This window comes from Aulonocara stuartgranti (genome assembly GCF_965226115.1).
Source record: "Aulonocara stuartgranti genome assembly, chromosome: 13".
In the NCBI taxonomy this organism is placed as follows: Eukaryota; Metazoa; Chordata; class Actinopteri; order Cichliformes; family Cichlidae; genus Aulonocara; species Aulonocara stuartgranti.
Window position 1 is genome coordinate 19,387,992 of NC_138949.1, and position 21,206 is coordinate 19,409,197.

General features: G+C 34.7%; 2 protein-coding genes across 2 annotated transcripts in view; both read left to right on the plus strand.

Moving 5' to 3' along the window:
• cuedc2 (CUE domain containing 2) overlaps nt 1-21,206 on the plus strand; it is a 301,441-nt gene that overhangs the window by 79,978 nt on the left and 200,257 nt on the right. The gene's annotated exons all lie outside the window — the stretch shown is intronic.
• Nucleotides 1-21,206, plus strand: part of spock2 (SPARC (osteonectin), cwcv and kazal like domains proteoglycan 2) — a 95,300-nt gene that overhangs the window by 18,758 nt on the left and 55,336 nt on the right. The window lies entirely within an intron of this gene.

The following is a 21,206-nucleotide window of genomic DNA, read 5'->3' on the forward strand; positions in this document are numbered from 1 at the left end:
GCGCGAATCTTAGCCTCAGTTTCCTGTTCGTAGCTGACAGGAGGTGCACCCAGTGTTGTCTTCTGCTGCTTGTAGCCCACCACCTTCAAGGTTTGATGTGTGTTCTACATATACTGGTTGTAATTAGTGGTTATTTAAGTTAGTGTTGCTTTTCTGACAGCTTTTAGCAGTCTAGCCATTCTCCTCTGACCTCTGGGATCAACAAGGCATTTTCACCCAGAGAACCCAGAGAGTTTTCTGTGTGGGGAAATCCCAATGAGCAATTTCTGAAATACTCAGACCAGCCTATCTTGTGCCATGCTACGTTCAAAGTCACCAAAATTGTCTTTCTTTGCTATTCCAATGCTAAGTCTGAACTTTATATGCCTAAATGTCATCTGGTTTATTAGTTGTGTGGATGCTTTAAGCATCCACACTATTGAGTTCCTGTTTCTCTTTATTCTTTATTGTGTGGATGCTTTAAGCATCCACACTATTGAGTTCCTGTTTCTCTTTATTCTTTATTATTCTTAGGACTTCCGTACACTTTTCGCCGTGGAACTACTTCCACAATTTTTGTGCTATTTTCACCGTTCAAACTTTAAACTATTCAGCTATTTTTGCTAATGCCGGCTATGACTTTTGCTATTTTTAACTATTATACTTTTTAAAATATTCCACTTTTTTCCTTTAATTTGTCCCATTGAAATGAATGGGAAACTTCTGCAATTCTGCTAAAATTTGCTTGTTTTTGAAACTTAACTACTTCCTCATATTTTCACCTAGAACAACCATTCAAACTTTAAAATGTTCACAAATTATTGGGCTATTCAGGTATGATTCAGCTTTTTCAAATCTTTTACTGTTTTACTTTTATGCCTCTTAAAGTTTTGAGTTGCAAAATTGTGATTTTTCACAAAATACATGCGTTGTTATGGTTGCTATGCTCTTGGCTTCCAGTGTGACACTGAAGCTTTTGCAGTCTTCTCTTCATGTCCGAACAACTGTTTGCTACTTGCTCAATTTTCACTCAACTTCCACAAATTATACATCAAAACGTAGGTATTTTTGCTGGCTTTCAGAAAATGTCACTATCATTGTTGTGGTATTCATAGAACTTTCGCAAATCTCCTCAGACCAACACAATGTCAGAAAACTCTCCATAGAAAGTCAATGGAGAGTTTGTTCAAAATCACCGCTTGATTTCTGTAATGAGAGGCATATTCGAATCGTCATATCTCCTTAACGAAGCAAAGTTAAGACATGAGGCTTGTCCCCGAATATCTTCAGACACCCCTGACGCTCACAATTCAAGAATTTCTTTCTCACCTATTACCGTTCTGAAATGAGTTGGACTTGTTTGAGGGTAGGAAATTCGTCCTTCGCTCAGATTTCTTCAGATTTCAAACTGTGGAAATGAACCACTTTTTTCTCTCGTCATAACTTTTTGTTGGATTTCCACAGAGACCTGAAAATTTCCATGATTGTTCACCAAAGCCTGCTGTCTCTTACGGTGAAAGAATGATATCGATACTCCAAATAGATTTCGAGTTAGAAAGCGTTGTTTGAGGGCAAGTCAAGGCAGTTTTTGCTTCGCTCTACTCAGTTATGGTGCATTACAAGTCAAATATCTTTAATAATTCATATTTTAATGATAAATTGTAAACACTGGAAGATTCCCCCATGTCTTCTGAACAAAACGGTGTAAGAATGACCGCTCTAGCCCCTACGGTTAGGAAATTATGGTCATTTGTTTGAGGGGAGTCCTCACTATGAGAAATAGGCTGCAATAATCCTGTGCCTCTCTGTGCTGCGTGTGTAAAAAGAGGCACATGTTTTGGCGGGAAAAAGTACACAGGCTCTCTGATTGGTGGATTCAAATTCAGCAGCTCCCAGGCTGACCTAGAAACTTACTTCTCTCTCCCTGTGCATTTTTTTGCTGATTTTATCATTTAACAAGTATATTTGAGGGACCCTCAGCATGTTCAGCATTTTTTCAGCTGTCCATTTTGCTTTTCCAATTTTTCTGTTTAACTTATTACTATTGTGCTAAATAATACTATTTCTGCTATTTTATAAGATTTGTGCCTAATATAGTATTTCTGCTAAATTACAATATTTCTGCTTTTTATACTATTTGTGCTAAAACATAGTATTTCTACTAAATGTAGTATTTATGCTTAATCATACTATTTCTGCTTTTTATGGGATTTGTGCCTAATATAGTATTTCTGCTTTTTAGAGGATTTTTGCTCAAACATAGTATTTCTACTAAATGTAGTGTTTATGCTTAATCATCCTATTTCTGCTTTTTATAGGATTTGTGCTTAATATAGTATTTCTGCTAAATTATAGTATTTCTGCTTTTTATAGTATTTGTGCTAAAACATAGTATTTCTACTAAATGTAGTATTTATGCTTAATCATAGTATTTCTATATATTTCTGCCAGGTCCCCAGGCAGCCAATCCTCTGTGAGGACTGAGAAATTCAAATTTTCAAATCAGGGCCTGCACAGCTTCCCAGCCAATCATATATGTGTCCTGAGGCATTCAAATTTGCATATTGGGGCCTTCATGGCTTCTAAGCCAGCCAATCATATCTGAGGGCTGAGGAATTCAAATCCACAAATCAGGGCCTGCACAGCTTCCCAGCCAGCCAATCATGTATGTGGGCTCCAGGTATTCAAATTTGCATATTGGGGAATTCGTGGCTTCTAAGTCAACAAGTCATCCATGTCATATATCTCTAAAAATTCATATTTTAATGATAAATTGTCAACACTTGAAGATTCCCCCATCTCTTCTGAACAAAACGGTGTAAGAATGACCGTTCTAGCCCCTACGGTTAGGAAATTACGGTCATTTGTTTGAGGGGAGTCGTCACTATGAGAAATAGACTGCAAAAATCCTGTGTCTCTCTGTGCTGCTGCGTGTGTAAACAGATGCACCTGTTTTGGTGGGGAAAAGTGCACAGCCTCTCTGATTGGTGGATTCAAATTCACCAGCTCCCAGGCTGACCTAGAAACTTACTTCTCTCTCCCTGTGTGTGTGTGTGTGTGTGTGTGTGTGTGTGTGTGTGTGTGTGTGTGTGTGTGTGTGTGTGTGTGTGTGTGTGTGACAGCGAGAGAGAGAGAGAAAGGCTTTTAATGGGATGATCTCATTCTAAGATTTAAATTCAATATATTTAGACTGGTTGACTGAATTGGATCTTGTGTGTGGGTCTCTCTGTGCATGTGTGTTTCCTCATGTGTACATATTTGTGATTGTGTGGCTGTAATAAATTTTTTTGCAGATTTTTGTCATTTAACAAGTATATTTGAGGGACCCTCAGCATGTTCAGCATTTTTTCAGCTGTCCATTTTGCTTTTCCAATTTTTCTGTTTAACTTATTACTATTGTGCTAAATCATACTATTTCTGCTATTTTATAAGATTTGTGCTTAATATACTATTTCTGCTTTTATAGGATTTGTGCTTAATATAGTATTTCTGCTAAATGTAGTATTTATGCTTAATCATACTATTTCTGCTTTTCATAGTATTTGTGCTTAATATAGTATTTCTGCTAAATTTAGTATTTCTGATTAATTATAGTTTTTCTACTAAATCATAGTACAGTATTTCTGCTTTTTATGGGATTTGTGCTAAAACAAAGTATTTCTACTAAATGTAGTATTTATGCTTAATCATACCATTTCTGCTTTTTATAGGATTTGTGCTTAATATAGTATTTCTGCTAAATTATAGTATTTCTGCCAAATTATAATATTTGTGCTAAAACATAGTCTCAATTTAAAATTACAATATTCATAGTTCATCACAGTGTCTCTGGTAAATCACAATATTTCTGCTCTGTTGTACTATTTTTCTAAATCATAGTGTTTCTGTAATGTTTAAGTATTTTTGGCTAAATATATTCTTTCTGTTATCTTATACTATTTCTCCTAAATTCTTGTATTTTTGAGAAGTTATCATGTTTCTGGTAAGTTACAATATTTCTGCTAAATTCTGCTATGCTATTGTATTTCTGCCAAGTATTATGTTTCCTCTAAGATATTGCAGTTCTGCTAAGTTATTCCATTTTAGCAAACTTCTTTTGCTTCTGCAAAGTTTTTACAATTTCTGCAACTTTTCAGCTTTTTCAGCTACTTTTTGCATACAGCTTCAGCTTTAAGCATCCACACTGCATTTTCGCAGGAAATGCAAATTTTTCTAGTTATTATTGTGTGGATGCTTTAAGCATCCACACTATTGAGTTCCTGTTTCTCTTTATTCTTTATTGTGTGGATGCTTTAAGCATCCACACTATTGAGTTCCTGTTTCTCTTTATTCTTTATTGTGTGGATGCTTTAAGCATCCACACTATTGAGTTCCTGTTTCTCTTTATTCTTTATTATTATTATTATTATTCTTCAAGTTGCTCGTTTTTCGTCCTTTAACTACTTCCACAATTTTTGTGCTATTTTCACCGTTCAAATTTTAAACTATTCTGCTATTTCTGCTAATTTGCGCTATGATTTTTGCTATTTTTTGCTATTATACTTTTTAAAATATTAAGCTTTTTTCCTTTAATTTGTCCCATTGAAATGAATGGAAAACTTCCAAAATTCTGCTAAATTTTGCTTGTTTTTGAAACTTAACTACTTCCTCATACTTTCGCCTAGAACAACCATTCAAACTTTAAAATGTTCACAAATTATTGGGCTATTCATGTATGATTCAGCTTTTTCAAATCTTTTACCGTTTTACTTTTATGCCTCTTAAAGTTTTCAGTTGCAAAATTGTGATTTTTCACAAAATACATGCGTTGTTATGGTTGCTATGCTCTTGGCTTCCAGTGTGACACTGAAGCTTTTGCAGTCTTCTCTTCATGTCCGAACAACTTCTTGCTACTTGCTCATTTTTCACTCAACTTCCACAAATTATACATCAAAACGTAGGTATTTTTGCTGGCTTTCAGAACATGTCACTATCATTGTTGTGGGATTTATAGAATTTTGGCAAATCTCCTCAGACCAACACATGGTCTCAAAACTCTCCATATAAAGTCAATGGAGAGCTTGTTCAAAATCACCGCTGCATTTCTGTAATGAGAGGCATATTCGAATCGTCATATCTCCTTAACGAAGCGACTTTAAGACATGAGGCTTGTCCCGGTATATCTTCAGACACTCATGACGCTCACAATTCAAGAATTTCTTTCTCACCTATTACCGTTCTGAAATGAGTTGGACTTGTTTGAGGGTAGGAAATTCGTCCTTCGCTCAGATTTCTTCAGATTTCAAACTGTGGAAATGAACCACTTTTTTCTCTCGTCATAACTTTTTGTTGGATTTCCACAGAGACCTGAAAATTTCCATGATTGTTCACCAAAGCCTGCTGTCTCTTACGGTGAAAGAATGATATCGATACTCCAAATAGATTTAGAGTTAGAAAGCGTTGTTTGAGGGCAAGTCAAGGCAGTTTTTGCTTCGCTCTACTCAGTTATGGTGCATAACAAGTCAAATATCTTCAATAATTCATATTTTAATGATAAATTGTTAACACTGGAAGATTCCCCCATCTCTTCTGAATAAAACGGTGTAAGAATGACCGCTCTAGCCCCTACGGTTAGGAAATTATGGTCATTTGTTTGAGGGGAGTCGTCACTATGAGAAATAGGCTGCAATAATCCTGTGCCTCTCTGTCCTGCGTGTGTAAAAAGATGCACCTGTTTTGGCGGGAAAACGTAAACAGCCACTCTGATTGGTGGATTTAAATTCGGCAGCTCTCTCTCTGTGTGTGTGTGTGTGTGTGTGTGTGTGTGTGTGTGTGTGTGTGTGTGTGTGTTTAGTGGGAGAGAGAGGACCCTGCCCTTATTTGGCAGCATGTCATTGTAGGATTTAAATTGAATATAGTTAGACTGGTTGACTGGATTAGAGCCTGTGTTTGTGTGTCCCTCTGTGCATTTGTGTTTCAATATGCCTCCATATTTGTAATTTTGTAAGTTATTACTATTCTGCTAAATCATACTATTTCTGCTTTTCATAAGATTTGTGCCTTATATAGTATTTCTGCTAAATTATAGTATTTATTCTTTTTATAGGATTTGTGCCTAACATAGTATTTCTGCTAAATTATAGTATTTCTGCTTTTTATACTATTTGTGCCTAATATAGTATTTCTGCTTTTTATAAGATTTGTGCCTAATATAGTTTTTCTGCTTTTTATAGGATTTGTACCTAATATAGTATTTCTGCTTTTTATAGGATTTGTGCTTAATATAGTATTTCTGCTAAATTATAGTATTTCTGCTTTTTATAGGATTTGTGCTAAAACATAGTATTTCTACTAAATGTAGTATTTATGCTTAATCATAGTATTTCTATATATTTCTGCCAGGTCCCCAGGCAGCCAATCCTCTGTGAGGACTGAGAAATTCAAATTTTCAAATCAGGGCCTGCACGGCTTCCCAGCCAATCATATATGTGTCCTGAGGCATTCAAATTTGCATATTGGGGCCTTCATGGCTTCTAAGCCAGCCAATCATATCAGGGCTGAGGAATTCAAATCCACAAATCAGGGCCTACACGGCTTCCCAGCCAGCCAATCATATATGTGGCCTCAGCCATTCAAATTTGCATATTGGGGAATTCGTGGCTTCTAAGTCAATAAGTCATCCATGTCATATCTCTCTAATAATTCATATTTTAATGATAAATTGTCAACACTTGAAGATTCCCCAATCACTTCTGAACAAAACGGTGTAAGAATGACCGCTCTAGCCCCTACAGTTAGGAAATTATGGTCATTTGTTTGATGGGAGTCCTCACTATGAGAAATAGACTGCAATAATCCTGTGTCTCTCTGTGCTGCGTGTGTAAACAGAAGCACCTGTTTTGGCGGGAAAAAGTACACAGCCACTCTGATTGGTGGATTCAAATTCAGCAGCTCTCTCCCTCTTTGTGTTTGTGTGTGCGTGTGCGTGTGTGTGTGTGTGTGTGTGACAGAGAGAGAGAGAGAGAGAAAGCCTTTTAATGGGATGATCTCATTGTAAGATTCAAATTCAATATATGTAGACTGGTTGACTGAATTGGATCTTGTGTGTGTGTCTCTCTGTGCATGTGTGTTTCCTCATGTGTACATATTTGTAATTGTGTGGCTGTCATAAATTTTTTTTCGCAGATTTTTGTCATTTAACAAGTATATTTGAGGGAACCTCAGCATGTTCAGCATTTTTTCAGCTGTCCATTTTGCTTTTCCAATTTTTCTGTTTAACTTATTACTATTGTGCTAAATCATACTATTTCTTCTATTTTATAAGATTTGTGCTTAATATACTATTTCTGCTTTTATAGGATTTGTGCTTAATATAGTATTTCTGCTAAATGTAGTATTTATGCTTAATCATACTATTTCTGCTTTTCATAGGATTTGTGCTTAATATAGTATTTCTGCTAAATTTAGTATTCCTGATTAATTATAGTCTTTCTACTAAATCATAGTACAGTATTTCTGCTTTTTATGGGATTTGTGCTAAAACAAAGTATTTCTACTAAATGTAGTATTTATGCTTAATCATACCATTTCTGCTTTTTATAGGATTTGTGCTTAATATAGTATTTCTGCTAAATTATAGTATTTCTGCCAAATTATAATATTTGTGCTAAAACATAGTCTTAATTTAAAATTACAACATTCATAGTTCATCACAGTGTCTCTGGTAAATCACAATATTTCTGCTCTGTTGTACTATTTTTCTAAATCATAGTGTTTCTGTAATGTTTAAGTATTTTTGGCTAAATATATTCTTTCTGTTATCTTATACTATTTCTCCTAAATTCTTGTATTTTTGAGAAGTTATCATGTTTCTGGTAAGTTACAATATTTCTGCTAAATTCTGCTATGCTATTGTATTTCTGCCAAGTATTATGTTTCCTCTAAGATATTGCAGTTCTGCTAAGTTATTCCATTTTAGCAAACTTCTTTTGCTTCTGCAAAGTTTTTACAATTTTTGCAACTTTTCAGCTTTTTCAGCTACTTTTTGCATACAGCTTCAGCTTTAAGCATCCACACTGCATTTTCGCAGGAAATGCAAATTTTTCTAGTTGTGTGGATGCTTTAAGCATCCACACTATTGAGTTCCTGTTTCTCTTTATTCTTTATTATTATTATTATTATTCTTCAAGTTGCTCGTTTTTCGTCCTTTAACTACTTCCACAATTTTTGTGCTATTTTCACCGTTCAAATTTTAAACTATTCTGCTATTTCTGCTAATTTGCGCTATGATTTTTGCTATTTTTTGCTATTATACTTTTTAAAATATTAAGCTTTTTTCCTTTAATTTGTCCCATTGAAATGAATGGAAAACTTCCAAAATTCTGCTAAATTTTGCTTGTTTTTGAAACTTAACTACTTCCTCATACTTTCGCCTAGAACAACCATTCAAACTTTAAAATGTTCACAAATTATTGGGCTATTCATGTATGATTCAGCTTTTTCAAATCTTTTACCGTTTTACTTTTATGCCTCTTAAAGTTTTCAGTTGCAAAATTGTGATTTTTCACAAAATACATGCGTTGTTATGGTTGCTATGCTCTTGGCTTCCAGTGTGACACTGAAGCTTTTGCAGTCTTCTCTTCATGTCCGAACAACTTCTTGCTACTTGCTCATTTTTCACTCAACTTCCACAAATTATACATCAAAACGTAGGTATTTTTGCTGGCTTTCAGAACATGTCACTATCATTGTTGTGGGATTTATAGAATTTTGGCAAATCTCCTCAGACCAACACATGGTCTCAAAACTCTCCATATAAAGTCAATGGAGAGCTTGTTCAAAATCACCGCTACATTTCTGTAATGAGAGGCATATTCGAATCGTCATATCTCCTTAACGAAGCGACTTTAAGACATGAGGCTTGTCCCGGTATATCTTCAGACACTCATGACGCTCACAATTCAAGAATTTCTTTCTCACCTATTACCGTTCTGAAATGAGTTGGACTTGTTTGAGGGTAGGAAATTCGTCCTTCGCTCAGATTTCTTCAGATTTCAAACTGTGGAAATGAACCACTTTTTTCTCTCGTCATAACTTTTTGTTGGATTTCCACAGAGACCTGAAAATTTCCATGATTGTTCACCAAAGCCTGCTGTCTCTTACGGTGAAAGAATGATATCGATACTCCAAATAGATTTAGAGTTAGAAAGCGTTGTTTGAGGGCAAGTCAAGGCAGTTTTTGCTTCGCTCTACTCAGTTATGGTGCATAACAAGTCAAATATCTTCAATAATTCATATTTTAATGATAAATTGTTAACACTGGAAGATTCCCCCATCTCTTCTGAATAAAACGGTGTAAGAATGACCGCTCTAGCCCCTACGGTTAGGAAATTATGGTCATTTGTTTGAGGGGAGTCGTCACTATGAGAAATAGGCTGCAATAATCCTGTGCCTCTCTGTCCTGCGTGTGTAAAAAGATGCACCTGTTTTGGCGGGAAAACGTAAACAGCCACTCTGATTGGTGGATTTAAATTCGGCAGCTCTCTCTCTGTGTGTGTGTGTGTGTGTGTGTGTGTGTGTGTGTGTGTGTGTGTGTGTGTGTGTTTAGTGGGAGAGAGAGGACCCTGCCCTTATTTGGCAGCATGTCATTGTAGGATTTAAATTGAATATAGTTAGACTGGTTGACTGGATTAGAGCCTGTGTTTGTGTGTCCCTCTGTGCATTTGTGTTTCAATATGCCTCCATATTTGTAATTTTGTAAGTTATTACTATTCTGCTAAATCATACTATTTCTGCTTTTCATAAGATTTGTGCCTTATATAGTATTTCTGCTAAATTATAGTATTTATTCTTTTTATAGGATTTGTGCCTAACATAGTATTTCTGCTAAATTATAGTATTTCTGCTTTTTATACTATTTGTGCCTAATATAGTATTTCTGCTTTTTATAAGATTTGTGCCTAATATAGTTTTTCTGCTTTTTATAGGATTTGTACCTAATATAGTATTTCTGCTTTTTATAGGATTTGTGCTTAATATAGTATTTCTGCTAAATTATAGTATTTCTGCTTTTTATAGGATTTGTGCTAAAACATAGTATTTCTACTAAATGTAGTATTTATGCTTAATCATAGTATTTCTATATATTTCTGCCAGGTCCCCAGGCAGCCAATCCTCTGTGAGGACTGAGAAATTCAAATTTTCAAATCAGGGCCTGCACGGCTTCCCAGCCAATCATATATGTGTCCTGAGGCATTCAAATTTGCATATTGGGGCCTTCATGGCTTCTAAGCCAGCCAATCATATCAGGGCTGAGGAATTCAAATCCACAAATCAGGGCCTACACGGCTTCCCAGCCAGCCAATCATATATGTGGCCTCAGCCATTCAAATTTGCATATTGGGGAATTCGTGGCTTCTAAGTCAATAAGTCATCCATGTCATATCTCTCTAATAATTCATATTTTAATGATAAATTGTCAACACTTGAAGATTCCCCAATCACTTCTGAACAAAACGGTGTAAGAATGACCGCTCTAGCCCCTACAGTTAGGAAATTATGGTCATTTGTTTGATGGGAGTCCTCACTATGAGAAATAGACTGCAATAATCCTGTGTCTCTCTGTGCTGCGTGTGTAAACAGAAGCACCTGTTTTGGCGGGAAAAAGTACACAGCCACTCTGATTGGTGGATTCAAATTCAGCAGCTCTCTCCCTCTTTGTGTTTGTGTGTGCGTGTGCGTGTGTGTGTGTGTGTGTGTGACAGAGAGAGAGAGAGAGAGAAAGCCTTTTAATGGGATGATCTCATTGTAAGATTCAAATTCAATATATGTAGACTGGTTGACTGAATTGGATCTTGTGTGTGTGTCTCTCTGTGCATGTGTGTTTCCTCATGTGTACATATTTGTAATTGTGTGGCTGTCATAAATTTTTTTTCGCAGATTTTTGTCATTTAACAAGTATATTTGAGGGAACCTCAGCATGTTCAGCATTTTTTCAGCTGTCCATTTTGCTTTTCCAATTTTTCTGTTTAACTTATTACTATTGTGCTAAATCATACTATTTCTTCTATTTTATAAGATTTGTGCTTAATATACTATTTCTGCTTTTATAGGATTTGTGCTTAATATAGTATTTCTGCTAAATGTAGTATTTATGCTTAATCATACTATTTCTGCTTTTCATAGGATTTGTGCTTAATATAGTATTTCTGCTAAATTTAGTATTCCTGATTAATTATAGTCTTTCTACTAAATCATAGTACAGTATTTCTGCTTTTTATGGGATTTGTGCTAAAACAAAGTATTTCTACTAAATGTAGTATTTATGCTTAATCATACCATTTCTGCTTTTTATAGGATTTGTGCTTAATATAGTATTTCTGCTAAATTATAGTATTTCTGCCAAATTATAATATTTGTGCTAAAACATAGTCTTAATTTAAAATTACAACATTCATAGTTCATCACAGTGTCTCTGGTAAATCACAATATTTCTGCTCTGTTGTACTATTTTTCTAAATCATAGTGTTTCTGTAATGTTTAAGTATTTTTGGCTAAATATATTCTTTCTGTTATCTTATACTATTTCTCCTAAATTCTTGTATTTTTGAGAAGTTATCATGTTTCTGGTAAGTTACAATATTTCTGCTAAATTCTGCTATGCTATTGTATTTCTGCCAAGTATTATGTTTCCTCTAAGATATTGCAGTTCTGCTAAGTTATTCCATTTTAGCAAACTTCTTTTGCTTCTGCAAAGTTTTTACAATTTTTGCAACTTTTCAGCTTTTTCAGCTACTTTTTGCATACAGCTTCAGCTTTAAGCATCCACACTGCATTTTCGCAGGAAATGCAAATTTTTCTAGTTGTGTGGATGCTTAAGCATCCACACTATTGAGTTCCTGTTTCTCTTTATTCTTTATTGTGTGGATGCTTTAAGCATCCACACTATTGAGTTCCTGTTTCTCTTTATTCTTTATTATTATTGTGTGGATGCTTTAAGCATCCACACTATTGAGTTCCTGTTTCTCTTTATTCTTTATTGTGTGGATGCTTTAAGCATCCACACTATTGAGTTCCTGTTTCTCTTTATTCTTTATTATTATTTTTATTATTATTATTCTAGTTGCCACTTTTTCTGCTTTCTTTGGCACTTAACTACTTCCACAATTTTTATGCTATTTTCACCGTTCAAATTTTATACTATTCTGCTATTTCTGCTAAACATCGCTATGATTTTTGCTATTTTTTGCTATTATACTTTTTAAAATATTCCACTTTTTTCCTTTAATTTGTCCCATTGAAATGAATGGAAAACTTCCAAAATTCTGCTAAATTTTGCTTGTTTTTGAAACTTAACTACTTCCTCATACTTTCGCCTAGAACAACCATTCAAACTTTAAAATGTTCACAAATTATTGGGCTATTCAGGTATGATTCAGCTTTTTCAAATGTTTTACTGTTTTACTTTTATGCCTCTTAAAGTTTTGAGTTGCAAAATTGTGATTTTTCACAAAATACATGCGTTGTTATGGTTGCTATGCTCTTGGCTTCCAGTGTGCCACTGAAGGTTTTGCAATTTTCACTTCATGTCCGAACAACTTCTTGCTACTTGCTCAATTTTCACTCAACTTCCACAAATTATACATCAAAACGTAGGTATTTTTGCTGGCTTTCAGAAAATGTCACTATCATTGTTGTGGGATTTATAGAATTTTCGCAAATCTCCTCAGACCAACACAATGTCAGAAAACTCTCCATATAAAGTGAATGGAGAGCTTGTTCAAAATCACCGCTGGATTTCTGTAATGAGAGGCATATTCGAATCGTCATATCTCCTTAACGAAGCGACTTTAAGACATGAGGCTTGTCCCCGAATATCTTCAGACACCCCTGACGCTCACAATTCAAGAATTTCTTTCTCACCTATTACCGTTCTGAAATGAGTTGGACTTGTTTGAGGGTAGGAAGTTCGTCCTTCGCTCAGATTTCTTCAGATTTAAAACTCTGGAAATGAACCACTTTTTTCTCTCGTCATAACTTTTTGTTGGATTTCCACAGAGACCTGAAAATTTCCATGACTGTTCACCAAAGCCTGCTGTCTCTTACGGTGAAAGAATGATATCGATACTCCAAATAGATTTCGAGTTACAAAGCGTTGTTTGAGGGCAAGTCAAGGCAGTTTTTGCTTCGCTCTACTCAGTTATGGTGCATTACAAGTCAAATATCTTTAATAATTCATATTTTAATGATAAATTGTAAACACTGGAAGATTCCCCCATCTCTTCTGAACAAAACGGTGTAAGAATGACCGCTCTAGCCCCTACGGTTTGGGAATTATGGTCATTTGTTTGAGGGGAGTCCTCACTATGAGAAATAGGCTGCAATAATCCTGTGCCTCTCTGTGCTGCGTGTGTAAAAAGAGGCACATGTTTTGGCGGGAAAAAGTACACAGGCTCTCTGATTGGTGGATTCAAATTCAGCAGCTCCCAGGCTGACCTAGAAACTTACTTCTCTCTCCCTGTGCATTTTTTTGCTGATTTTTTCATTTAACAAGTATATTTGAGGGACCCTCAGCATGTTCAGCATTTTTTCAGCTGTCCATTTTGCTTTTCCAATTTTTCTGTTTAACTGATTACTATTGTGCTAAATCATACTATTTCTGCTATTTTATAAGATTTGTGCCTAATATAGTATTTCTGCTAAATTACAATATTTCTGCTTTTTATACTATTTGTGCTAAAACATAGTATTTCTACTAAATGTAGTATTTATGCTTAATCATACTATTTCTGCTTTTTATGGGATTTGTGCCTAATATAGTATTTCTGCTTTTTATAGGATTTTTGCTCAAACATAATATTTCTACTAAATGTAGTGTTTATGCTTAATCATCCTATTTCTGCTTTTTATAGGATTTGTGCTTAATATAGTATTTCTGCTAAATTATAGTATTTCTGCTTTTTATAGTATTTGTGCTAAAACATAGTATTTCTACTAAATGTAGTATTTATGCTTAATCATAGTATTTCTATATATTTCTATATATTTCTGCCAGGTACCCAGGCAGCCAATCTTCTGTGAGGACTGAGACATTCAAATTTTCAAATCAGGGCCTGCACGGCTTCCCAGCCAATCATATATGTGTCCTGAGGCATTCAAATTTGCATATTGGGGCCTTCATGGCTTCTAAGCCAGCCAATCATATCTGAGGGCTGAGGAATTCAAATCCACAAATCAGGGCCTGCACAGCTTCCCAGCCAGCCAATCATGTATGTGGGCTCCAGGTATTCAAATTTGCATATTGGGGAATTCGTGGCTTCTAAGTCAACAAGTCATCCATGTCATATATCTCTAAAAATTCATATTTTAATGATAAATTGTCAACACTTGAAGATTCCCCCATCTCTTCTGAACAAAACGGTGTAAGAATGACCGCTCTAGCCCCTATGGTTAGGAAATTATGGTCATTTGTTTGAGGGGAATCCTCACTATGTGAAATAAACCGACAGAAGCAGGTCTATGTCTCTGTGCTGCGTGTGTAAAAAGATGCACCTGTTTTGGCGGGAAAACGTAAACAGCCTCTCTGATTGGTGGATTCAAATTCAGCAGCTCCCAGGCTGACCTAGAAACTTAGTCCTCTCTCCCTGTGTGTGTGTGTGTGTGTGTGTGTGTGTGTGTGTGTGTGTGTGTGTGTGTGTGTGTGTTTGTTTAGTGGGAGAGAGAGGACCCTGCCCTTATTTGGCAGCATGTCATTGTAGGATTTAAATTGAACATAGTTAGACTGGTTGACTGGATTAGAGCCTGTGTTTGTGTGTCCCTCTGTGCATTTGTGTTTCAATAAGTTATTACTATTCTGCTAAATCATAGTATTTCTGGTACTTTTCGGTACTTGTGCTAAATACAGTATTTCTGCTAAATCATACTATTTCTGCTTTTCATAGGATTTATGCCTAATATAGTATTTCTGCTAAATTATAGTATTTCTGCTTTTTATAGGATTTGTGCCTAACATAGTATTTCTGCTAAATTATAGTATTTCTGCTTTTTATAGGATTTGTGCCTAACATAGTATTTCTGCTAAATTATAGTATTTCTGCTTTTTATACTATTTGTTCTAAATTATAGTATTTCTGCTTTTTATAGGATTTGTGCTTAATATAGTATTTCTGCTAAATTATAGTTTTTCTTCTTTTTATAGTATTTGTGCTAAAACATAGTATTTCTACTAAATGTAGTATTTATGCTTAATAATAGTATTTCTATATATTTCTGCCAGGTCCCCAGGCAGCCAATCCTCTGTGAGGACTGAGACATTCAAATTTTCAAATCAGGGCCTGCACAGTTTCCCAGCCAATCAAATAAGTGTCCTGAGGCATTCAAATTTGCATATTGGGGCCTTCGTGGCTTCTAAGCCAGCCAATCATATCTGAGGGCTGAGGAATTCAAATCCACAAATCAGGGCCTGCACGGCTTCCCAGCCAGCCAATCACATATGTGGTCTCAGGCATTCAAATTTGCATATTGGGGAATTCGTGGCTTCTAAGTCAACAAGTCATCCATGTCATATATCTCTAAAAATTCATATTTTAATATTAAATTGTCAACACTTGAAGATTCCCCCATCTCTTCTGAACAAAACGGTGTAAGAATGACCGTTCTAGCCCCTACGGTTAGGAAATTACGGTCATTTGTTTGAGGGGAGTCGTCACTATGAGAAATAGACTGCAAAAATCCTGTGTCTCTCTGTGCTGCTGCGTGTGTAAACAGATGCACCTGTTTTGGTGGGGAAAAGTGCACAGCCTCTCTGATTGGTGGATTCAAATTCACCAGCTCCCAGGCTGACCTAGAAACTTACTTCTCTCTCCCTGTGTGTGTGTGTGTGTGTGTGTGTGTGTGTGTGTGTGTGTGTGTGTGTGTGTGTGTGTGTGTGACAGAGAGAGAGAGAAAGCCTTTTAATGGGATGATCCCATTGTAAGATTCAAATTCAATATATTTAGACTGGTTGACTGAATTGGATCTTGTGTGTGTGTCTCTCTGTGCATGTGTGTTTCCTCATGTGTACATATTTGTAATTGTGTGGCAGTCATAAATTTTTTTGCTGATTTTTGTCATTTAACAAGTATATTTGAGGGAACCTCAGCATGTTCAGCATTTTTTCAGCTGTCCATTTTGCTTTTCCAATTTTTCTTTTTAACTTATTACTATTGTGCTAAATCACACTATTTCTGCTATTTTATAAGATTTGTGCTTAATATACTATTTCTGCTTTTATAGGATTTGTGCTTAATATACTATTTCTGCTTTTATAGGATTTGTGCTTAATATACTATTTCTGCTTTTATAGGATTTGTGCTTAATATAGTATTTCTGCTTTTCATAGGATTTGTGCTTAATATAGTATTTCTGCTAAATTTAGTATTTCTGATTAATTATAGTCTTTCTACTAAATCATAGTACAGTATTTCTGCTTTTTATGGGATTTGTGCTAAAACAAAGTATTTCTACTAAATGTAGTATTTATGCTTAATCATACCATTTCTGCTTTTTATAGGATTTGTGGTTAATATAGTATTTCTGCTTTTATAGGATTTGTGCTTAATATACTATTTCTGCTTTTATAGGATTTGTGCTTAATATACTATTTCTGCTTTTATAGGATTTGTGCTTAATATAGTATTTCTGCTTTTCATAGGATTTGTGCTTAATATAGTATTTCTACTAAATTTAGTATTTCTGATTAATTATAGTTTTTCTACTAAATCATAGTACAGTATTTCTGCTTTTTATAGGATTTGTGGTTAATATAGTATTTCTGCTAAATTATAGTATTTCTGCCAAATTATAATATTTGTGCTAAAACATAGTCTTAATTTAAAATTACAATATTCATAGTTCATCACAGTGTCTCTGGTAAATCACAATATTTCTGCTCTGTTGTACTATTTTTCTAAATCATAGTGTTTCTGTAATGTTTCAGTATTTTTGGCTAAATATATTCTTTCTGTTATCTTATACTATTTCTCCTAAATTCTTGTATTTTTGAGAAGTTATCATGTTTCTGGTAAGTTACAATATTTCTGCTAAATTCTGCTATGCTATTGTATTTCTGCCAAGTATTATGTTTCCTCTAAGATATTGCAGTTCTGCTAAGTTATTCCATTTTAGCAAACTTCTTTTGCTTCTGCAAAGTTTTTACAATTTCTGCAACTTTTCAGCTTTTTCAGCTACTTTTTGCATACAGCTTCAGCTTTAAGCATCCACACTGCATTTTCGCAGGAAATGCAAATTTTTCTAGTTATTATTATTATTCTAGTTGCTTCCGTACACTTTTTGGCACTTAACTACTTCCACAATTTTCAGCCGATTTTCACCGTTCAAATTTTAAACTATTCTGCTATTTCTGCTCATTTACGCTACGATTTTTGCTATTTTTAACTATTATACTTTTTAAAATATTCCACTTTTTTCCTTTAATTTGTCCCATTGAAATGAATGGGAAACTTCTGCAATTCTGCTAAAATTTGCTTGTTTTTGAAACTTAACTACTTCCTCATATTTTCACCTAGAACAACCATTCAAACTTTAAAATGTTCACAAATTATTGGGCTATTCAGGTATGATTCAGCTTTTTCAAATCTTTTACTGTTTTACTTTTATGCCTCTTAAAGTTTTGAGTTGCAAAATTGTGATTTTTCACAAAATACATGTGTTGTTATGGTTGCTATGCTCTTGGCTTCCAGTGTGCCACTGAAGGTTTTGCAATTTTCACTTCATGTCCGAACAACTTCCTGCTACTTGCTCAATTTTCACTCAACTTCCACAAATTATACATCAAAACGTAGGTATTTTTGCTGGCTTTCAGAAAATGTCACCATCATTGTTGTGGGATTTATAGAATTTTTGCAAATCTCCTCAGACTAACACAAGGTCAGAAAACTCTCCATATAAAGTGAATGGAGAGCTTGTTCAAAATCACCGCTGGATTTCTGTAATGAGAGGCATATTCGAATCGTCATATCTCCTTAACGAAGCGACTTTAAGACATGAGGCTTGTCCCCGAATATCTTCAGACACCCCTGACGCTCACAATTCAAGAATTTCTTTCTCACCTATTACCGTTCTGAAATGAGTTGGACTTGTTTGAGGGTAGGAAATTTGTCCTTCGCTCAGATTTCTTCAGATTTCAAACTGTGGAAATGAACCACTTTTTTCTCTCGTCATAACTTTTTGTTGGATTTCCACAGAGACCTGAAAATTTCCATGACTGTTCACCAAAGCCTGCTGTCTCTTACGGTGAAAGAATGATATCGATACTCCAAATAGATTTCGAGTTACAAAGCGTTGTTTGAGGGCAAGTCAAGGCAGTTTTTGCTTCGCTCTACTCAGTTATGGTGCATTAGAAGTCAAATATCTTTAATAATTCATATTTTAATGATAAATTGTAAACACTGGAAGATTCCCCCATCTCTTCTGAACAAAACGGTGTAAGAATGACCGCTCTAGCCCCTACGGTTTGGAAATTATGGTCATTTGTTTGAGGGGAGTCCTCACTATGAGAAACAGGCTGCAATAATCCTGTGCATCTCTGTGCTGCGTGTGTAAAAAGAGGCACCTGTTTTGGCGGGAAAAAGTACACAGGCTCTCTGATTGGTGGATTCAAATTCAGCAGCTCCCAGGCTGACCTAGAAACTTACTTCTCTCTCCCTGTGCATTTTTTTGCTGATTTTTTCATTTAACAAGTATATTTGAGGGACCCTCAGCATGTTCAGCATTTTTTCAGCTGTCCATTTTGCTTTTCCAATTTTTCTATTTAACTGATTACTATTGTGCTAAATCATACTATTTCTGCTATTTTATAAGATTTGTGCCTAATATAGTATTTCTGCTAAATTACAGTATTTCTGCTTTTTATACTATTTGTGCTAAAACATAGTATTTCTACTAAATGTAGTATTTATGCTTAATCATACTATTTCTGCTTTTTATGGGATTTGTGCCTAATATAGTATTTCTGCTTTTTATAGGATTTTTGCTCAAACATAATATTTCTACTAAATGTAGTGTTTATGCTTAATCATCCTATTTCTGCTTTTTATACTATTTGTGCCTAATATAGTATTTCTGCTAAATTATAGTATTTCTGCTTTTTATAGTATTTGTGCGAAAACATAGTATTTCTACTAAATGTAGTATTTATGCTTAATCATAGTATTTCTATATATTATATCTGCCAGGTCCCCAGGCAGCCAATCCTCTCTGAGGACTGAGACATTCAAATTTTCAAATCAGGGCCTGCACGGCTTCCCAGCCAATCATATATGTGTCCTGAGGCATTCAAATTTGCATATTGGGGCCTTCATGGCTTCTAAGCCAGCCAATCATATCAGGGCTGAGGAATTCAAATCCACAAATCAGGGCCTGCATGGCTTCCCAGCCAGCCAATCATATATGTGGCCTGAGCCATTCAAATTTGCATATTGGGGAATTCGTGGCTTCTAAGTCAATAAGTCATCCATGTCATATATCTCTAAAAATTCATATTTTAATGATAAATTGTCAACACTTGAAGATTCCCCAATCACTTCTGAACAAAACGGTGTAAGAATGACCGCTCTAGCCCCTACGGTTAGGAAATTATGGTCATTTGTTTGAGGGGAGTCCTCACTATGAGAAATAGACTGCAATAATCCTGTGCCTCTCTGTGCTGCGTGTGTAAAAAGATGCACCTGTTTTGGCGGGAAAACGTAAACAGCCACTCTGATTGGTGGATTTAAATTCGGCAGCTCTCTCCCTCTGTGTGTGTGTGTGTGTGTGTGTGTGTGTGTGTGTGTTTAGTGGGAGAGAGAGGACCCTGCCCTTATTTGGCAGCATGTCATTGTAGGATTTAAATTGAATATAGTTAGACTGGTTGACTGAATTGGATCTTGTGTGTGTGTCTCTCTGTGCATGTGTGTTTCCTCATGTGTACATATTTGTAATTGTGTGGCTGTCATAAATTTTCTTTTTCAGATTTTTGTCATTTAACAAGTATATTTGAGGGACCCTCAGCATGTTCAGCATTTTTTCAGCTGTCCATTTTGCTTTTCCAATTTTTCTGTTTGATTTAGCACAATAGTAATAAGTTATACTATTTCTGCTATTTTATAAGATTTGTGCTTAATATACTATTTCTGCTTTTATAGGATTTGTGCTTAATATAGTATTTCTGCTTTTTATAAGATTTGTGCTTAATATAGTATTTCTGCTAAATGTAGTATTTATGCTTAATCATATTATTTCTGCTTTTCATAGGATTTGTGCTTAATATAGTATTTCTGCTAAATTTAGTATTTCTGATTAATTATAGTTTTTCTACTAAATCATAGTACAGTATTTCTGCTTTTTATGGGATTTGTGCTAAAACAAAGTATTTCTACTAAATGTAGTATTTATGCTTAATCATACCATTTCTGCTTTTTATAGGATTTGTGCTTAATATAGTATTTCTGCTAAATTATAGTATTTCTGCCAAATTATAATATTTGTGCTAAAACATAGTCTTAATTTAAATTACAATATTCATAGTTCATCACAGTGTCTCTGGTAAATCACAGTATTTCTACTATGTTGTACTATTTTTCTAAATCATAGTGTTTCTGTAATGTTTAAGTATTTTTGGCTAAATATATTCTTTCTGTTATCTTATACTATTTCTCCTAAATTCTTGTATTTTTGAGAAGTTATCATGTTTCTGGTAAGTTACAATATTTCTGCTAAATTCTGCTATGCTATTGTATCTCTGCCAAGTATTATGTTTCCTCTAAGATATTGCAGTTCTGCTAAGTTATTCCATTTTAGCAAACTTCTTTTGCTTCTGCAAAGTTTTTACAATTTCTGCAACTTTTCAGCTTTTTCAGCTACTTTTTGCATACAGCTTCAGCTTTAAGCATCCACACTGCATTTTCGCAGGAAATGCAAATTTTTCTAGTTATTATTATTATTATTATTCTAGTTGCTTCCGTACACTTTTTGGCACTTAACTACTTCCACAATTTTCAGCCGATTTTCACCGTTCAAATTTTAAACTATTCTGCTATTTTTGCTCTTTCTTGCTACGATTTTTGCTATTTTTAACTATTATACTTTTTAAAATATTCCACTTTTTTCCTTTAATTTGTCCCATTGAAATGAATGGGAAACTTCTGCAATTCTGCTAAAATTTGCTTGTTTTTGAAACTTAACTACTTCCTCATATTTTCACCTAGAACAAC